Here is a 17565-nt window from a genome sequence, read left to right as displayed (position 1 = left end):
AGGACCCCGTGGTGTGGAGGGCTGGATGAAGAGTAGATGGTGGAGGGGTGGCTGTGGAGGGGTGGTTGAACAGGACCCCGTGGTGTGGAGGGCTGGATGAACAGTAGACGGTGGAGGGGTGGCCGTGGAGGGGTGGTTGAACAGTAGCGGTGGAGTAGCGCACGGTGGAGGCTGGATGAACAGGAGCCCATGGAGGATGGAGGACGTCGACGTTGAGTGTCAGGATTTTAAGAACTTCCTCGAGGACAAAACAGTCAAATTCATTACTGTAGACTTTAAGAACAACAAAGAAGTCCTGCGTCAGATAGACCTCGTTTTAGGCAACCCCTTCGACCTCCAGAAGAATTGGCTGGTGCCCTCTCGTCAGCCCTCAATGCTGACCCTGGCAGGAGCCATGGTTCATCCTTCGTACGACAAACTGGAGAAACCTCATTACACGTTTCATCGTCATGCATGGCAGCGGAACGTACTAGATATAGACCACATCCAGTACGCTGCAATGGATGGCTACCTTTGTTTCAATATCTACAAGGGTTGGATGAAGAGCAACAGCCAAGTTGGCGGTTCAAGCAAAGAAGTATCGGCCAAGAGGAAGAGGGACAAGGACGAAGTCGAGGACGTGGACGAGGACTCCGAGTAAGGTGGCAGTGTCGTTGCTCATGGCGGTTCTAAACTTCTAATGCAGTGTCTACCGGATTAGTTGCATAGTTTAATTTCAGGTGTGCTTAGTTTAATTTGAGGGGGGTGTTGTGCTGAGCCCCCAGCAGAACTATGTTATGTTTCTTCTCGTTACTTTAACTCTTCAGTATGTACATACTAGTACTAATATTTCTTTAATAGAATTTAGAACCCCAATTAAGCACGTACTAGCTTTTTTAATAGTACTATATGCATAATTTGGCGACGAGCGCTCTCTATATGTACCACCTTTTTTTAAAATTTCAATTTTTGCTCCATGGCGCAATCCATCGATAGTGGAGTACTACTGTACAAAAGTATACATTTTTTAAAAGGCTAGCATAGTGTTCATCACACACACACACACACATATATATATATATATATAGCTAGTTAAATTCTCAACCTAGAACGATGTGCATGCCATGTAGTAAACCGATCTGGAGGAAGTATAGTAAAAATGAGGTGATTTTACCCAGCGATCGGCGGGGGAGCATGGCCTGTCATGCGGTCCCACGTGTCATGATTTACTAAGGCGATGCGCATGTCCCTCTTGAGGCAGAAGTAATACTAGTACGTGGTTTGAGATGATATCGAACCAAAGTGTGAAATAATGGTTGCTTCGTCCGTCTGGGAAGGTGCGGCATTGTGATTTGACGTCTCATTGCTCATTACTAACACTGGGCCGGTACGAGTGGGGTGCGTCCCCCCTGCTGTTCTGCACTGTTATTTCGTGCTTGACACGTCGACCCGGTTGCACATGAGATGACCCCCACATCCTTTGTCAAAATAAACAACACACGATCAATGCATTTCACTCTTCCATGCAACGGACGGCCACCTTACTTACTCCTACAGGTGCTTAAGCTTGCCACATAGGCATAAAGTCTGATGTGGCAAGTTAATCAAGAAGAGAGAGACTAGTTTGGTGACCCAAGGAAGAAACGGTGCTAAGCGCGTGTACCTAGGTGAAAAGACAATTTTGAGTCTATAGCTAATTAAATGAAGCAATCTTAGCAACACCATTTCATTGGAAGAGGTCACTCCTTGGCAAATGCAATAAATACTAGTACTCCCTATGTCCCATAATATAAGAACATTTTTGGCACTACACTAGTGTCAAAAACGTTCTTATATTATGGGACGGAGGGAGTACGAAGAAAGAGATAGAGAGGAGTAAAAAAATACACTTATAGCCAACCTTATAGCCAACCTTGTTGTACTATAAGTGACTAAGTGATGACTATGTATGACATGCCAACATCAGATAGCCTAACGCCGTGTTAAATCTCCAAGGGCGCGACCGCGCGAGCGACGCGACGGTCATGGTAGGCGCGACCATGATATGGGCTGCTGGCAACCCTTGGATTTGAGATCAAACGGTCGCATGCTAAGTTGCTGAAAATTTGCAGAATAACCCTCCAGGATAGGATATTCACCCATTGGTCTAGAATCACGCCATGCAACTGTTCGATCTCTGATCCAAGGGCTCTCAGAAGCTCGTATCATGGGGGAATGGAAAGCCACTACCCTACCGTTCGCACGCTGGCAGCTCACTCCTACTCTTTCCCGCACGTCCTTTAATACTACGGCGGTTCGCTCCTAGTTGTCCCGTCCATTCACATCACGGCAGTTCCATTAATCCTAACCCTCCCCCCAAATCCATGGCGTCCCAAATCTCCCCGATCGGCGGTGAGTACATGGTTAGAACCATCACCGGCGATGAGTTCGACGTCATCTACACCCGTTCTTCCGCGACGGTGAAAGGATGCCTTTCTCGCTTCAGACGCATGTTCGAAGACTCACACGATGAGAGGGTCGCCGGGCTAGATGTTGAGTACATCACAGTCATGGGACGAGAGAAGGATCTAAAGGACGAAGAGAGGAAGAAGCCCGTCATGATCTAGGTTTGCGTGCATGACTTATGCTTGGTCTACCACATATGCCATGCTGACGTTGAGTGCCAGGATTTTATTGACTTCCTCGAGAGCAACCTAGTCAAATTCGTTACTGTAGACTTTGGTAACGACAAAGAAGTCCTGCGTCGGATAGGCCTCGTTGTAGGCAACACCTTCGACCTCCAAAAGAATCGGCTGGTGTCCTCTCGTCAGCCTTCAATGCCGACCCTGGCAGGGGCCATGGTTCATCCTTCATACGGTAAACTGGAGAAACCTCATTACACGTTTCATCGTCATGCATGGCAGCGGAATGTACTAGATATAGACCACATCCAGTACGCTGCAATGGATGGCTACCTTTGTTTCAATATCTACAAGGGTTGGATGAAGAGCAACAGCCAAGTTGGCAGTTCAAGCAAAGAAGTATCGGCCAAGAGGAAGAGGGACAAGGACGAAGTCGAGGACGTGGACGAGGACTCCGAGTAAGGTGGCAGTGTCGTTTCTCATGGTGGTTCTAATGCCGTGTCTACCAGAATAGTTGCAAAGTTTAATTTTAGGTGTGCTTAATTTAATTTGAGGGGTGTGTTGTGCTGAGCCCCCAAAAAAACTATGTTATGTTTCTTCTTGTTACTTTAACTCTTCAGTAAGTACATACTAGTATTTCTTACATTTCATCTTTTAGTTGGTATAGTACTACCACTCGTTTATTCACATTATATACGTACAATATATATAACCAACATCATATAGCCAGCAGTTTAGTTGTCAAAGAATTTCGGGGTGCTTTGTTTTGTCAAAGAATTCCAGGGTGCTTAGTTTTATTTGAGGGGTGGGTTGTGCTGGACACCATTATTGTGACTAGCCTTTTTAATAGTACTATATGCATAATTTGGCGACGAGCGCTCTCTATATGTACCACCTTTTTTTTAATTTCAAGTTTTTCTCCATGGCGCAATCCATCGATACTACTGTTGTACAAAAGTATACATTTTTTAAAAGGCTAGAGGGCGGGGCAGTCTAGCTTGGTCGGTTTCACGAGAGGCGAGGGCCTTTGTGATTTGACGGCTCCTTACTGCTGGAAGGCGGGGCCTTGTGATTTGACTGCTCATATAAATGCGCAGACGAGATGATCCAGGAGGAGCAAAGAACCGTGCGGTATACTCAAGTTTTCCACTGGAGTAGTACTGCGACGGAGGAGCACGAAACACGGCAGCCTAGTGCCATATGGCGATAAAAAATGATCTAATTTTCTAGTCATCTCATTGTTAGCATTGTTCTATTCATTCCCTCAAAAAACAAATACCATTGTTCTATTCATGCCTCGCAGAGAACGTGACACATGCGGCGAAACACCCGAAGCAAAAGATGAAACATAGCAGCAAAAGAAGAAGGAAGATTATCATCCCAAATGATCTAATTCGGCGCGGAGTCGTACCTGCTTCTTCATCGCCTCCACGACCTTCATCTCCTTGCGCGTCTCCTCCGCCATCTTCTTCATTCTGTCCATGACGTGGGATTTCTCGACGCGAGCCTTCATCATCTGTTCCACGGCCACATTACGTACCTTGACAGCAGCCGGGTGCTCAATGCGGAGCTTCGCCAACTCCTCCTTTTGTTCCATGACGAGGGCCTGCAGCATCTTCATCGAGGAACTACTATTCTCATGCAGCTTCTTCCAGCCAGCATTCTTCTCCTTCAACAGGTCCATCTCATGGCAGAGCTTCGCCTTGTCCTCCTGAAGTCACAGGATTTCGTCGGTCGCCTTCTTCTCCGAGGCAATGCTCTTCTTCAGCAGCATCACCAAGCCGGCGGTCAACTTCCCCTGCTGATTGAGCTCAGCGGGCATGTCGTCGAGGCTCTCCTTCAGCAACTCCGTCAAGCCTTGGATGAACTCCTTCTGCTTATTGAGGTGCTTCTTGAGCTGATCGGGCATGCCGTCGAGGGATAACGACTCCAGCTCCGCTGGCTCGGCATGTTTGCCTCCGCGCTAGGGCGCTCCTGGGAGCCATCGCCTGCCCGTGAGAGTTCTTTCGAGGTCTCTGCATGGCGGCCAGACCTCTCTTTTTTTCCGCAGCCTTGGTTGCCGCTCCGTTGTTATGAGTAGTTCTCGACCTAGAGCTCTGCTCATCGGCCTTGGCAACGACGGACGAAGAAGAAGCACTTATGAGGAGGAAAGGTAGAGTAATTTTCGGTTAGGTAGTTCCCCTTTTTAGAACCTAAGTACTAGCACTAGTAGTACTAATACCTGCATAGTGGGAACACGTTTAGGTTTGGTACGTAGTACTAGTAGGTGTGAGCAGGCTTTCGAATGTGATGGGAACAAGGTAAAGATTAATTGATGGTTTTGGTTTCGAGGCCCAAAACGGCTCCCGATGAGTTTAGTGGAACATAAATTTCAAGTAGACTACACTGCTCAAATGTGTAAATATTATGTTACTATCAAAAATTGGCACAAAATACGAAGGAGACCAATGGAAGTACTACTAGCAACCCACGATTTAACTTCTCCCATGCGCGCAGTGGAGTAATAATGTCTTTCTTCCGCCCTCACGTCCACTCAATGTGCATGCGCTGTATTAATTGACCATCAATGAAGTGAACGACTTTATACGCGTCAAATTTTCACATGGGGTGGACCTTGGTACAAAATTGCATCCTCCCATGTACCCGCGTGTGCGTGCGAGGAAATGAGTGCGTGCGTGGCGTGCGTGCACATCTTTGCTTCGTGCATGTACCGCCAGTATGGCTCAGGGAGGACGAGTACATTCTTCTGGAACCAGCAGCACGTCACTGTGATCAATCCACACAAGGAGGTCGCGACAATGCCTCCACATGTGCCACGTGGCTTCATGAACTGTAAGAGAGACACTGTGTAGCGTGCCATTGGTATTCTAATTTACATGTTTTGCACATACTCGAAGTACTAGTAATTTACACGTGCATTGCACGCATCAGATTTTGCAACCAAATTATGAATAAATACCACACTATAGCATGTAAGCTCTTAGTCATATATGCGTGATGTAGCCCTTCATTTAATTCTTATAGTTCATCTCATTCAAAATCAAATTAGTTTTTATAAACAAAGCTAAGAACGCGTGAATAGGAAAAACATGGGATTATAGTGGAATGTCGTATTGAATCCTACATGATTGTACGAGTGTTTGATTGTGCATAGAAAAAATGCATAATTCTTTCAAAGAGTTTTGAGTGGATGGGATGTTTCCTATGAAATCTAGTGCAAATGAATCATATGAAAAATTCCTATTGTTTACAATCCTACGAATCAAACGACCAAGATAGGAAAAATTCCTAATGATTAGAATCCTCCAAAATTCCTTTGAGAATCCTTTGAATCAAAGAAGCCCTTAATCTATTTTATGATTCGTGGAATTATGCGTTGTAAAGCATAAAGTAAAAACAAATAATGGCAATTCAACTAGAAAAAAAGTTTGGGCAATTATGATACGGAAGATTCTAGAACAAAAGAGAACCACTATTGTTTTGAGGTTTGTGCATTATGCTTAAGTTCAACCATGGAGTCTGCTAGATTGTACATGTGGCAAAATCCGGTGGGGGGCTAGAAGATGGTGCGAGGGGCCGAGTGGAGGGAGACTATGAAGGAATGCACAAGTGCGAGATCGATATTTAGAGTGAGGGGGCGAACATGTGAGCTGTTGCACGCAGTGGCGGAGCCATGAAAAATAAATGATCTAGGGGGGCAAGCATTGCTAATCCTTTATGAGGAGGGTCAATTCATGAAATTAAACCTTTTTAGCAGCAATTGTCTAATGATCACATTCATATAATCCTCGATATATAGTGATGTTAGGGGGGGGGCAGGGCCCTTACTGCCCCCTGTCTTCGCCATTGTGCACGCATTTGAGAGATGAAGCGGAAGGCATGGATGATGAGAGGGGGACAATGGAAATATAATTAATGTGGGTGTATTAGCTATTTATGTTAATCCTATGTAGAGAGGTATAGATTGATCGATGTGGACATGGGAGAGGTATAGATTGATCGATGTGGACGTGGGAAAGAGGGTGAGACCTCACTGGATATATCGATTGATCGGTTTGTGTGGAAAACTATGAAAGACCTAGCTATATACACACATACATAGAGGAACATCGATCGTTGCGCATGCATGCGTGAGAGATAAAGAATGCCCGGTATGAGGGAGAGGGGGATGTGTGTGGGTGTGTGCCTTCATGGGAGACCGACCTGAAGAAAAAGATTGCATGCATGCGATAGATAATGCCGACTGGTAGTGTGTGTGCATGAATGCACAAGAGAAAGTTAGTGGTACAATTATAAAGAGAAGACTACTGTGTGGGTGTAAAAGAATAGGTGAGGTCATAATCAATGTAAAGTTGAATACAAATACTTGAATAAGAGATCCTAATGTTTGAAACCCATGCATGCATGAATATAACGGAGATCTGCGCGGTGTGCTTTGGAAACGAGCATGTTGTAATGTATACACATTGAACAAGGTCAGACTGATTTGAATTTGAGATACCGATGGCAGACATCATTTGCCCATGTCGCATCCGTGCATGTAACTGGAGATGATGGGCGGTTTTCGCATCACATATCTATATCTATACCCCTATATATATTATATTATATATATTTTTATATTGTGAGCGGGTAACTTTAACTTTGAAAGATGGTCGTTGGATGAGGCAAATCCGAAGGTCCAAAGATGGCAAATTTGAGCACTATTGGCCGTTGGATATCATCTAGATTCCACCAGATTTTGCTACATGTATAATCTAGAAGACTCCATGGTTGAACTTAAGCATAATGCACAAACATCAAAACACAGACACTTCTTATTTGTTCTAGAATCTTCCGTATCATAATTGCCCAAATGTTATTCTACATGATTTGCCATTATTTGTTTTTTACTTTATGTCTTACAACGCACAATTCCATGAATCTTAAAATAGATTAGCTTTCTTATAAAAGCTATATGATTTTGAATGAAATGAACTATAGGAATTAAACGAACATCTACATCATGAATATATGACTCAAAGCTTGCATGCTATAATGTGGTATTTATTCATGATTTGGTTGCCAAATCTCATGCGTGCAATGCACGTGTACCTTACTCTAGTCTAAATGGTGTTTGTGTGCGTGTTGTGCGTGTTGAGGTGCAAATTGTCTTTTTTTGGGTACACGTTAAGCTTGTTCTTCCGAAATTTCAAGCCGCGCCTTGTTATGCCAAAAATTGAAGCTAGTGTCTCTGTCTATCGTGCTGCAAAACTCCCGCCTCTTCAACCCGCGCCTTGTTAGCCCGAAATATTTAAGATATATCTTTGTCTCGTTGTGCTCCGACAACTCCCGCCATCTCAACCCGTGCCTTGCTATTTAGAAATTACAACGCGCGTGAAAACTCCCACCTCCTGTGAAATCCCGACACGTGAAATGCCCGTGGTACGCCTGAACCGAAAGAACCGCCTCAAATCGGTGGGTGGTACTTTCGTAACTTACCACACATTTCGGACAAGCGCGTCTCTAAGCCATGGTTCCACCTGCCATCCCATTCGCCCACCCATTCATACACCGAGGCCGCAAAAACCCGCGATGGAACCCCACACCCTGCTCCGTCCGCCAACCAGCCGGAGCTTCTTCCCCGACGACGTTGTCCACAGCAACACCTCAACGTCCCTCATCCACCATACCGGATGAGGATACGTCGTCGATCTCATCGTCCCGCCGGTTCAGCCACCCCGTCCTCCACCTCCAAGGAGCTGCCCCGACGTTCCCCTCGTCTTTCTCACCACCTCCATTCCCACACCACCTTCTTCACCTGCACCACCGGAAGAGCATCATCATCACCGTTTCCTCGGATGAACCTGTGGACTAATTGGCGCCACCAAAGAGGTTGTACACAATGTTGGGAACATAGCAAAAAATCAAAATTTTCCTACGTGTCACCAAGATCTATCTATGGAGAGACTAGCAACGAGCGGAAGGAGAGTGCATCTACATACCCTTGTAGATTGCTAAGCGGAAGCGTTCAAGAGAACAGGGTTGAAGGAGTCGTACTCGTCGTGATCCAAATCACTGGAGACCCTAGTGCCGAACGGACGTCACCTCCGCGTTCAACACACGTACAGCCCGGTGATGTCTCCCATGCCTTGATCCAGCAAGGAGAGAGGGAGAGGTTGAGGAAGACTCCATCCAGCAGCAGCAGGACGGCGCGGTGGTGGTGGAGGAGCGTGGCAATCCTGCAGGGCTTCGCCAAGCACCGCGGGAGAGGAGGAGGACTTGGGAGAGGGGAAGGGCTGCGCCAGAACTTTGGTAAAGCTCCCATGCGCCTCCCCACTATATATAGGCGTGGAGGGGGCTGGTTCCTTTCCCTCCAAGTCCATTGGGGCGTTGGCAAAGGTGGGAGGAAAGAAATCCCATCATTTCCTTCCCCACCGATTGTTATCCCCCCTTTTTAGGGATCTTGATCTTATCCCTTCGGGATATGATCTTATTCCTTCTAAGGGGAAATCTTGGTGTGCCTTGACCAGGGGTGTGGGGCCTTGCCCCCACTACCCACGTTCATGTGGGTCCCCCCATGCAGGTGGGCCCCACTCTGGAACCTTCTAGAACCTTCCCTGTACAATACCGAAAAATCCTGAACATTTTCCGGTGGCCAAAATAGGACTTCCCATATATAAATCTTTACCTCCGGACCATTCCGGAACTCCTCGTGACGTCCGGTATCTCATCCGGGACTCCGAACAACATTCAGAAACCACATACAAACTTCCTTTATAACCCTAGCGTCATCGAACCTTAAGTGTGTAGACCCTACGGGTTCGGGAACCATGCAAATATGACCGAGCCATTCTACGGTCAATAACCAACAGCGGGATCTGGATACCCATGTTGGCTCCCACATGTTCCACGATGATCTCATCGGATGAACCACGATGTCAAGGACTCAATCGATCCCGTATACAATTCCCTTTGTCTAGCGGTATTGTACTTGCCCGAGATTCGATCGTCGGTATACCGATACCTTGTTCAATCTTGCTACCGGCAAGTCTCTTTACTTTTTCTGTAACACATCATCCCGCGATCAACTCTTTGATCAAATTGTGCACATTATGATGATGTCCTACCGAGTGGGCCCAGAGATACCTCTCCGTCACACGGAGTGACAAATCCCAGTCTCGATTCGTGCCAACCCAGCAGACACTTTCGGAGATACCTATAGTGCACCTTTATAGCCACCCAGTTACGTTGTGACGTTTGGTACACCCAAAGCATTCCTACGGTATCCGGGAGTTGCACAATCTCATGGTCTAAGGAAAAGATACTTGACATTAGAAAAGCTTTAGCATATGAACTACACGATCTCTGTGCTAGGCTTAGGATTGGGTCTTGTCCATCACATCATTCTCCTAATAATGTGATCCCGTTATCAATGACATCCAATGTCCATGGTCAGGAAACCGTAACCATCTATTGATCAACGAGCTAGTCAATTAGAGGCTTACTAGGGACATGGTGTTGTCTATGTACCCACACATGTATCTGAGTTTCCTATCAATACAATTATAGCATGGATAATAAACGATTATCATGAACAAGGAAATATAATAATAATAACTATATTATTGCCTCTAGGGCATATTTCCAACAGTCTCCCACTTGCACTAGAGTCAATAATCTAGTTCACATCGCCATGTGACCAACATCCAAAGAGTTTACTAGTGTCTAAACTAGTTCACATCACTATGTGATTAAGTCTCAATGAGTTCTGGGGTTTGATCATGTTTTGCTTGTGAGAGAAGTTTTAGTCAACGGGTCTGCAACATTCAGGTCCGTATGTACTTCGCAAATCTCTATGTCATATTGTAAATGCTGCTTCCACGCTCCACTTGGAACTATTCCAAATGGTTGTTCCACTATACGTATCCGGTTTGCTACTCAGAGTCACTCGGATAGGTGTTAAAGTTTGCATTGACGTAACCCTTTACATCAAACTCTTTATCACCTCCATAATCGAGAAACATATCCTTATTTCCATAAGGATAATTTTGACCGCTATCTGGTGATCCACTCCTTGATCACCTTTGTACCCTCTTGCCAGACATGTGGCAAGGCACACATCAGGTGCGGTACTCAGCATAGCATACTGTAGAGCCTATGTCTGAAGCATAGGGGACGACCTTCGTCCTTTCTCTCTCTTCTGCCGTGGTTGAGCTTTAACTCTTAACTTCATACCTTACAACTAAGGCAAGAACTCCTTCTTTGACTGATCCATCTTGAACACCTTCAAGATCATGTCAAGGTATGTGCTCATTTGAAAGTATTATTAAGCATTTTGATCTATCCTTATAGATCTTGATGCTCCATGTTCAAGCATTTTATTCCAGGTTTTCTATTGAAAAACACCTTTCAAATAACCCTATATGCTTTCCAGAAAATTCTACATCATTTCTGATCATCAATATGTCAACAACATATACTCATCAGAAATTCTATAGTGCTCCCACTCACTTCTTTGGAAATACAAGTTTCTCATAAACCTTGTATAAACCTAAATCTTTGATCATCTTATCAAAGTGTATATTCTAACTCCGAGATGCTTACTCCAGTCCATGGAAGGATCACTGGAGCTAGCATACCTTTTAGCATCCTTAGGATCGACAAAACCTTTCTGATTGTATCACATACAACCTTTCCTTACGAAAACTGGTAAGGAAACTCGTTTTGACATCCATCTGCCAGATTTCATAAATGCAGCTAATGCTAACATGATTCTGACGGACTTAAGCATCGCTACGGATGAGAAAACCTCATCGTAGTCAACTCCTTGAACTTGTGAAAAACTCTTCGCCACAAGTCGAGCTTCATAGACGGTGACATTACCGTCCACGTCCGTCTTCTTCCTAAAGATCCATTTATCTCAATGGCTTGCCGATCATCGGGCAAGTCCACCAAAGTCCATGCTTTGTTATGATACATGGATCCTATCTTGGATTTCATGGCTTCTAACCATTTGTCGGAATATGGGCCCACCATCGCTTCTCCATAGCCCGTAGGTTCATTGTTGTCTAGCAACATGACCTTCAAGACAGGATCACCGTACCACTCCGAAGCACTACGCGTCCTTGTCGTCCTATGAGGTTCGGTAGTGACTTGATCCGAAGCTTCATGATCACTATCATAAGCTTCCACTTCAATTGGTGTAGGTGCCACAGGAACAACTTCCTGTGCCCTGCTACACACTTGTTGAAGTGACGGTTCAATAACCTCATCAAGTCTCCACCATCCTCCCACTCAATTCTTTCGAGAGAAACCTTTCCTCAAGAAATGACCCGATTCAAGAAACAACCCCTATTGATTTCGGATCTGAATTAGGAGGTATACCCAACTGTTTTGGGTGTCCTATGAAGATGCATTTTATCCGCTTTGGGTTCGAGCTTATCAACCTGAAACTTTTTTCACATAAGCGTCGCAGCCCCAAACTTTTAAGAAACGACAACTTAGGTTTCTCCAAATGGTGTCGTCTCAACGGAATTACGTGGTACCCTATTAAAGTGAGTGCGGTTGTCTCTAATGCCTAACCCATGAATGATAGTGGTAATTCGATAAGAGACATCATGGCACGCACCATACCCAATAGGGTGCAACTATGATGTTCGGACACACCATCACACTATGGTGTTCCAGGCGGTATTAATTGTGAAACAATTTCCACAATGTCTTAATTGTGTGCCAAAGCTCGTAACTCAGATACTCATCTCTATGATCATATCATAGACATTTTATCCTCTTGTCACAATGATCTTCAACTTCACTCTGAAATTACTTGAACCATTCAATAATTCAGACTTGTGTTTCATCAAGTAAATATACTCAACATCTACTCGAATCATCTGTGAAGTAAGAACATAACGATATTCACTGCATGCCTCAGCACTCATTGGACTACACACATCAAAATGTGTTACTTCCAACAAGTTGCTATCTTGTTCCATCTTACTGAAAACGAGGCCTTTTAGTCATCTTGCCCATGTGGTATGATTTGCATATCTCAAGTGATCCAAAATCAAGTGAGTATAAATGATCCATCTGCATGCAGTTTCTTCATGCGTATACACCAATAGACATGGTTCGCATGTCTCAAACTTTTCAAAACCGAGTGAGTCCAAAGATCCATCAACATGGAGCTTCTTCATGCGTTTTATACGAGTATGACTTACATGACAGTGCCACAAGTAAGTGGTACTATCTTATATCTTTTGGCATGAAAATGTGTATCACTACGATCGAGATTCAATAAACCATTCCTTTAGGTGCAAGACCATTGAAGGTATTATTCAAATAAATAGAGTAACCATTATTCTCCTTAAATGAATAACCGTATTGCAATAGACATAATCCAATCATGTCTATGCTCAACGCAAACACCAAATGACAATTATTCAGGTTTAATACTAATCTTGATGGTAGAGGGAGCGTGCGATGCTTGATCACATCAAGATTGGAAAACACTTCCAACACATATCATCAGCTCACCTTTAGCTAGTCTCCGTTTATTTCGTAGCCTTTTATTTCGAGTTACTAACACTTAGCAACCGAACCGGTATCTAATACCCTGGTGCTACTAGGAGTACTAGTAAAGTACACATTAACATAATTTATATCCAATATACTTCTATCGACCTTGCCAGCCTTCTCATCTACCAAGTAACTAGGGTAATTCTGCTCCAGTGGTTGTTCCCCTTATTACAGAAGCACTTAGTCTCGGGTTTGGGTTCAACCTTGGGTTTCTTAACTAGAGCAGCAGCTGATTTGCCATTTCACGAAGTATCCCTTCTTGCCCTTGCCCTTCTTGAAACTAGTGGTTTCACCAACCATCAACAATTGATGCTCCTTCTTGATTTCTACTTTCGGAGTGTCAAACACTGCGAATACCTCAAGGATCATCATATCTATCCGTGATATGTTATAGTTCATCACGAAGCTCTAGCAGCCTGGTGGCAATGACTTTGGAGAAACATCACTATCTCATCTGGAAGATCAACTCCCACTCGATTCAAGTGATTGTTGCACTCAGACAATCTGAGCACAAGCTCAACGATTGAGCTTTTCTCCCTTAGTTTGCAGGCTAAGAAAATCGTCGGAGGTCTTATACCTCTTGACGTGGGCACGAGCCTGAAATCCCAATTTTAGCCCTCGAAACATCTCATATGTTCCGCGACGTTTCGAAAACGTCTTTGGTGCCGCAACTCTAAACCGTTTAACTGAACTATCACGTAGTTATCAAAACGTGTATGTCCGATGTTCACAACATCCACAAACGACGTTTGGGGTTCAGCACACTGAGCGGTGCATTAAGGACGTAAGCTTTCTACTGTCCGCATAATCGCTACTGTCAACTTTCAACTATATTTTCTCTAGGAACATATCTAAATAGTGGAACTAAAGCGCGAGCTTACGACATAATTTGCAAAGATCTTTTGACTATGTTCAGGATAATTAAGTTCATGTTATGAACTCCCACTCAGATAGACATCCCTCTAGTCATCTAAGTGATTACATGATCCGAGTCAACTAGGCCGTGTCTGATCATCACGTGTGACGGACTAGTCATCATCGGTGAACATCTTCATGTTGATCGTATCTACTATACAACTCATGCTCGACCTTTCGGTCTCTTGTGTTCTGAGGCCATGTCTATACATGCTAGGCTCGTCAAGTTAACCTAAGTGTTTCGCGTGTGTAAATCTGCCTTACACCCGTTGTATGTGAACGTAAGAATCTATCACACCCGATCATCACGTGGTGCTTCAAAACGACGAACTTTCGCAACGGTGCATAGTTAGGGGGAACACGTTCTTGAAATTTTAATGAGGGATCATCTTATTTACTACCGTCGTTCTAAGCAAATAAGATGCATAAACATGATAAACATCACATGCAATCAAATAGTGACATGATATGGCCAATATCATATTGCTCCTTTTGATCTCCATCTTCGGGGCTCCATGATCATCATCGTCACCGGCATGACACCATGATCTCCATCATCATGATCTCCATCATCGTGTCTCCATGAAGTTGTCTCGCCAACTTATTACTTCTACTACTATGGCTACTGGTTAGCAATAAAGTAAAGTAATTACATGGCGTTGATCAATGACACGCAGGTCATACAATAAATAAAGACAACTCCTATGGCTCCTGCCGGTTGTCATACTCATCGACATGCAAGTCGTGATTCCTATTACAAGAACATGATCAATCTCATACATCACATATCATTCATCACATTCTTCTTGGCCATATCACATCACATAGCATACCCTTCAAAAACAAGTTAGACGTCCTCTAATTGTTGTTTGCATGTTTTACGTGGCTGCTATGGGTTTCTAGCAAGAACGTTTCTTACCTACGCAAAACCACAACGTGATATGCCAATTGCTATTTACCCTTCGTAAGGACCCTTTTCATCGAATTCGTTCCGACTAAAGTGGGAGAGACTGGCACCCGCTAGCCACCTTATGCACCAAGTGCATGTCAGTCGGTGGAACCTGTCTCACGTAAGAGTACGTGTAAGGTCGATCCGGGCCGCTTCATCCCACAATACTGTCGAAACAAGATTGGACTAGTAACGGTAAGCATATTGAACAAAATCAACGCCCACAACTACTTTGTGTTCTACTCGTGCAAAGAATCTACGCAATAGACCTAGCTCTGATACCACTGTTGGGGAACGTAGCAGAAATTCAAAATTTTCCTACGTGTCACCAAGATCCATCTATGGAGAGACTAGCAACAAGGGGAAGGAGAGTGCATCTACATACCCTTGTAGATTTCTAAGCGGAAGCGTTCAAGAGAACGGGGTTGAAGGAGTCGTACTCGTCGTGATCCAAATCACCGGAGATCCTAGTGCCGAACGGACGGCACCTCCGCGTTCAACACACGTACAGCCCGGTGACGTCTCCCATGCCTTGATCCAGCAAGGAGAGAGGGAGAGATTGAGGAAGACTCCATCCAGCAGCAGCACGACGGCGTGGTGGTGGTGGAGGAGCGTGGCAATCCTGCAGGGCTTCGCCAAGCACCGCGGGAGAGGAGGAGGACTTGGGAGAGGGGAAGGGCTGCGCCAGAACTTTGGTAAAGCTCCCATGCGCCTCCCCACTATATATAGGGGTGGATGGGGCTGGTTCCTTGCCCTCCAAGTCCATTGGGGCGTTGGCAAAGGTGGGAGGAAAGAAATCCCATAATTTCCTTCCCCACCGATTGTTATCCCCCCTTTTTAGGGATCTTGATCTTATCCCTTCGGGATATGATCTTATTCCTTCTAAGGGGAAATCTTGGTGCGCCTTGACCAGGGGTGTGGGGCCTTGCCCCCACTACCCACGTTCATTTGGGTCCCCCCATGCAGGTGGGCCCCACTCCGGAACCTTCTAGAACCTTCCCTGTACAATACCGAAAAATCCTGAACATTTTCCGGTGGCCAAAATAGGACTTCCCATATATAAATATTTACCTCCGGACCATTCCTGAACTCCTCGTGACGTCCGGGATCTCATCCGGGACTCCAAACAACATTCGGCAACCACATACAAACTTCCTTTATAACCCTAGCGTCATCGAACCTTAAGTGTGTAGACCCTACGGGTTCGGGAACCATGCAGATATGACCGAGATGTTCTACGGTCAATAACCAACAGCGGGATCTGGATACCCATGTTGGCTCCCACATGTTCCACGATGATCTCATCGGATGAACCACGATGTCAAGGACTCAATCGATCCCGTATACAATTCCCTTTGTCTAACGGTATTGTACTTGCCCGAGATTTGATCGTCGGTAATACCGATACCTTGTTCAATCTCGTTACCGACAAGTCTCTTTACTCGTTACGTAACACATCATCCCACGATCAACTCTTTGATCACATTGTGCACATTATGATGATGTCCTACTGAGTGGGCCCAGAGATACCTCTCCGTCACACGGAGTGACAAATCCCAGTCTCGATTCGTGCCAACCCAACAGACACTTTCGGAGATACCTGTAGTGCACCTTTATAGCCACCCAGTTACGTTGTGACGTTTGATACACCCAAAGCATTCCTACGGTATCCGGGAGTTGCACAATCTCATGGTCTAAGGAAAAGATACTTGACATTAGAAAAGTTTTAGCATATGAACTACACGATCTCTGTGCTAGGCTTAGGATTGGGCCTTGTCCATCACATCATTCTCCTAATAATGTGATCCCGTTATCAATGACATCCAATGTCCATGGTCAGGAAACCGTAACCATCTATTGATCAACGAGCTAGTCAATTAGAGACTTACTAGGGACATGGTGTTGTCTATGTACCCACACATGTATCTGAGTTTCCTATAAATACAATTATAGCATGGATAATAAATGATTATCATGAACAAGGAAATATAATAATAATAACTACTTTATTATTGCCTCTAGGGCATATTTCCAACACACAAATCGCCGCATTTTCTTCTTGATTCGATCTCACGGTGCTGTCGGCGCTCGGCCCCGAGCCGACACGGCGCGGCTCCATCCACGGCGGCGTCACCGGCCACTTCCTCCACGGCGTCGCTCCCTCGGCGGTGACATCCACATCAGTAGGAGCTATTGTTGCTTTAGCTCTCGCTCGCGCTGCTGCCCTGCTCTTGCTCTTGGTCCCCTGCCTGGTCTGCTCTTGCTATTGCTCTTCCTCGGGCTGCTGCTCTCGCTCTTGCTCTTGCTTGCGATGCTGCTCTGATTTGGCTACACTTCAGTCGACTGAATCAACTTTTGGGTCAGTCGATTTCCAAGGGGTGGGCTCGCCGGGGTGAAGGAAGAACCAACCGCAGCGGGGAGGGGGGCTCGCTGGAGAGGTACCCCACTATCTATCTTAGGGTTCAGGATGGGGGCGGTGGTCGCCGGCGGTGGCGAGGCGTTGGCGGGGCGGTGGCGTGGGGATCCAGAGAAAAATCTCGG

Source organism: Triticum dicoccoides, chromosome 3B (assembly GCF_002162155.2).
Source record: "Triticum dicoccoides isolate Atlit2015 ecotype Zavitan chromosome 3B, WEW_v2.0, whole genome shotgun sequence".
Lineage (NCBI taxonomy): Eukaryota > Viridiplantae > Streptophyta > Magnoliopsida > Poales > Poaceae > Triticum > Triticum dicoccoides.
Note: the sequence above shows the minus strand (reverse complement) of the source record.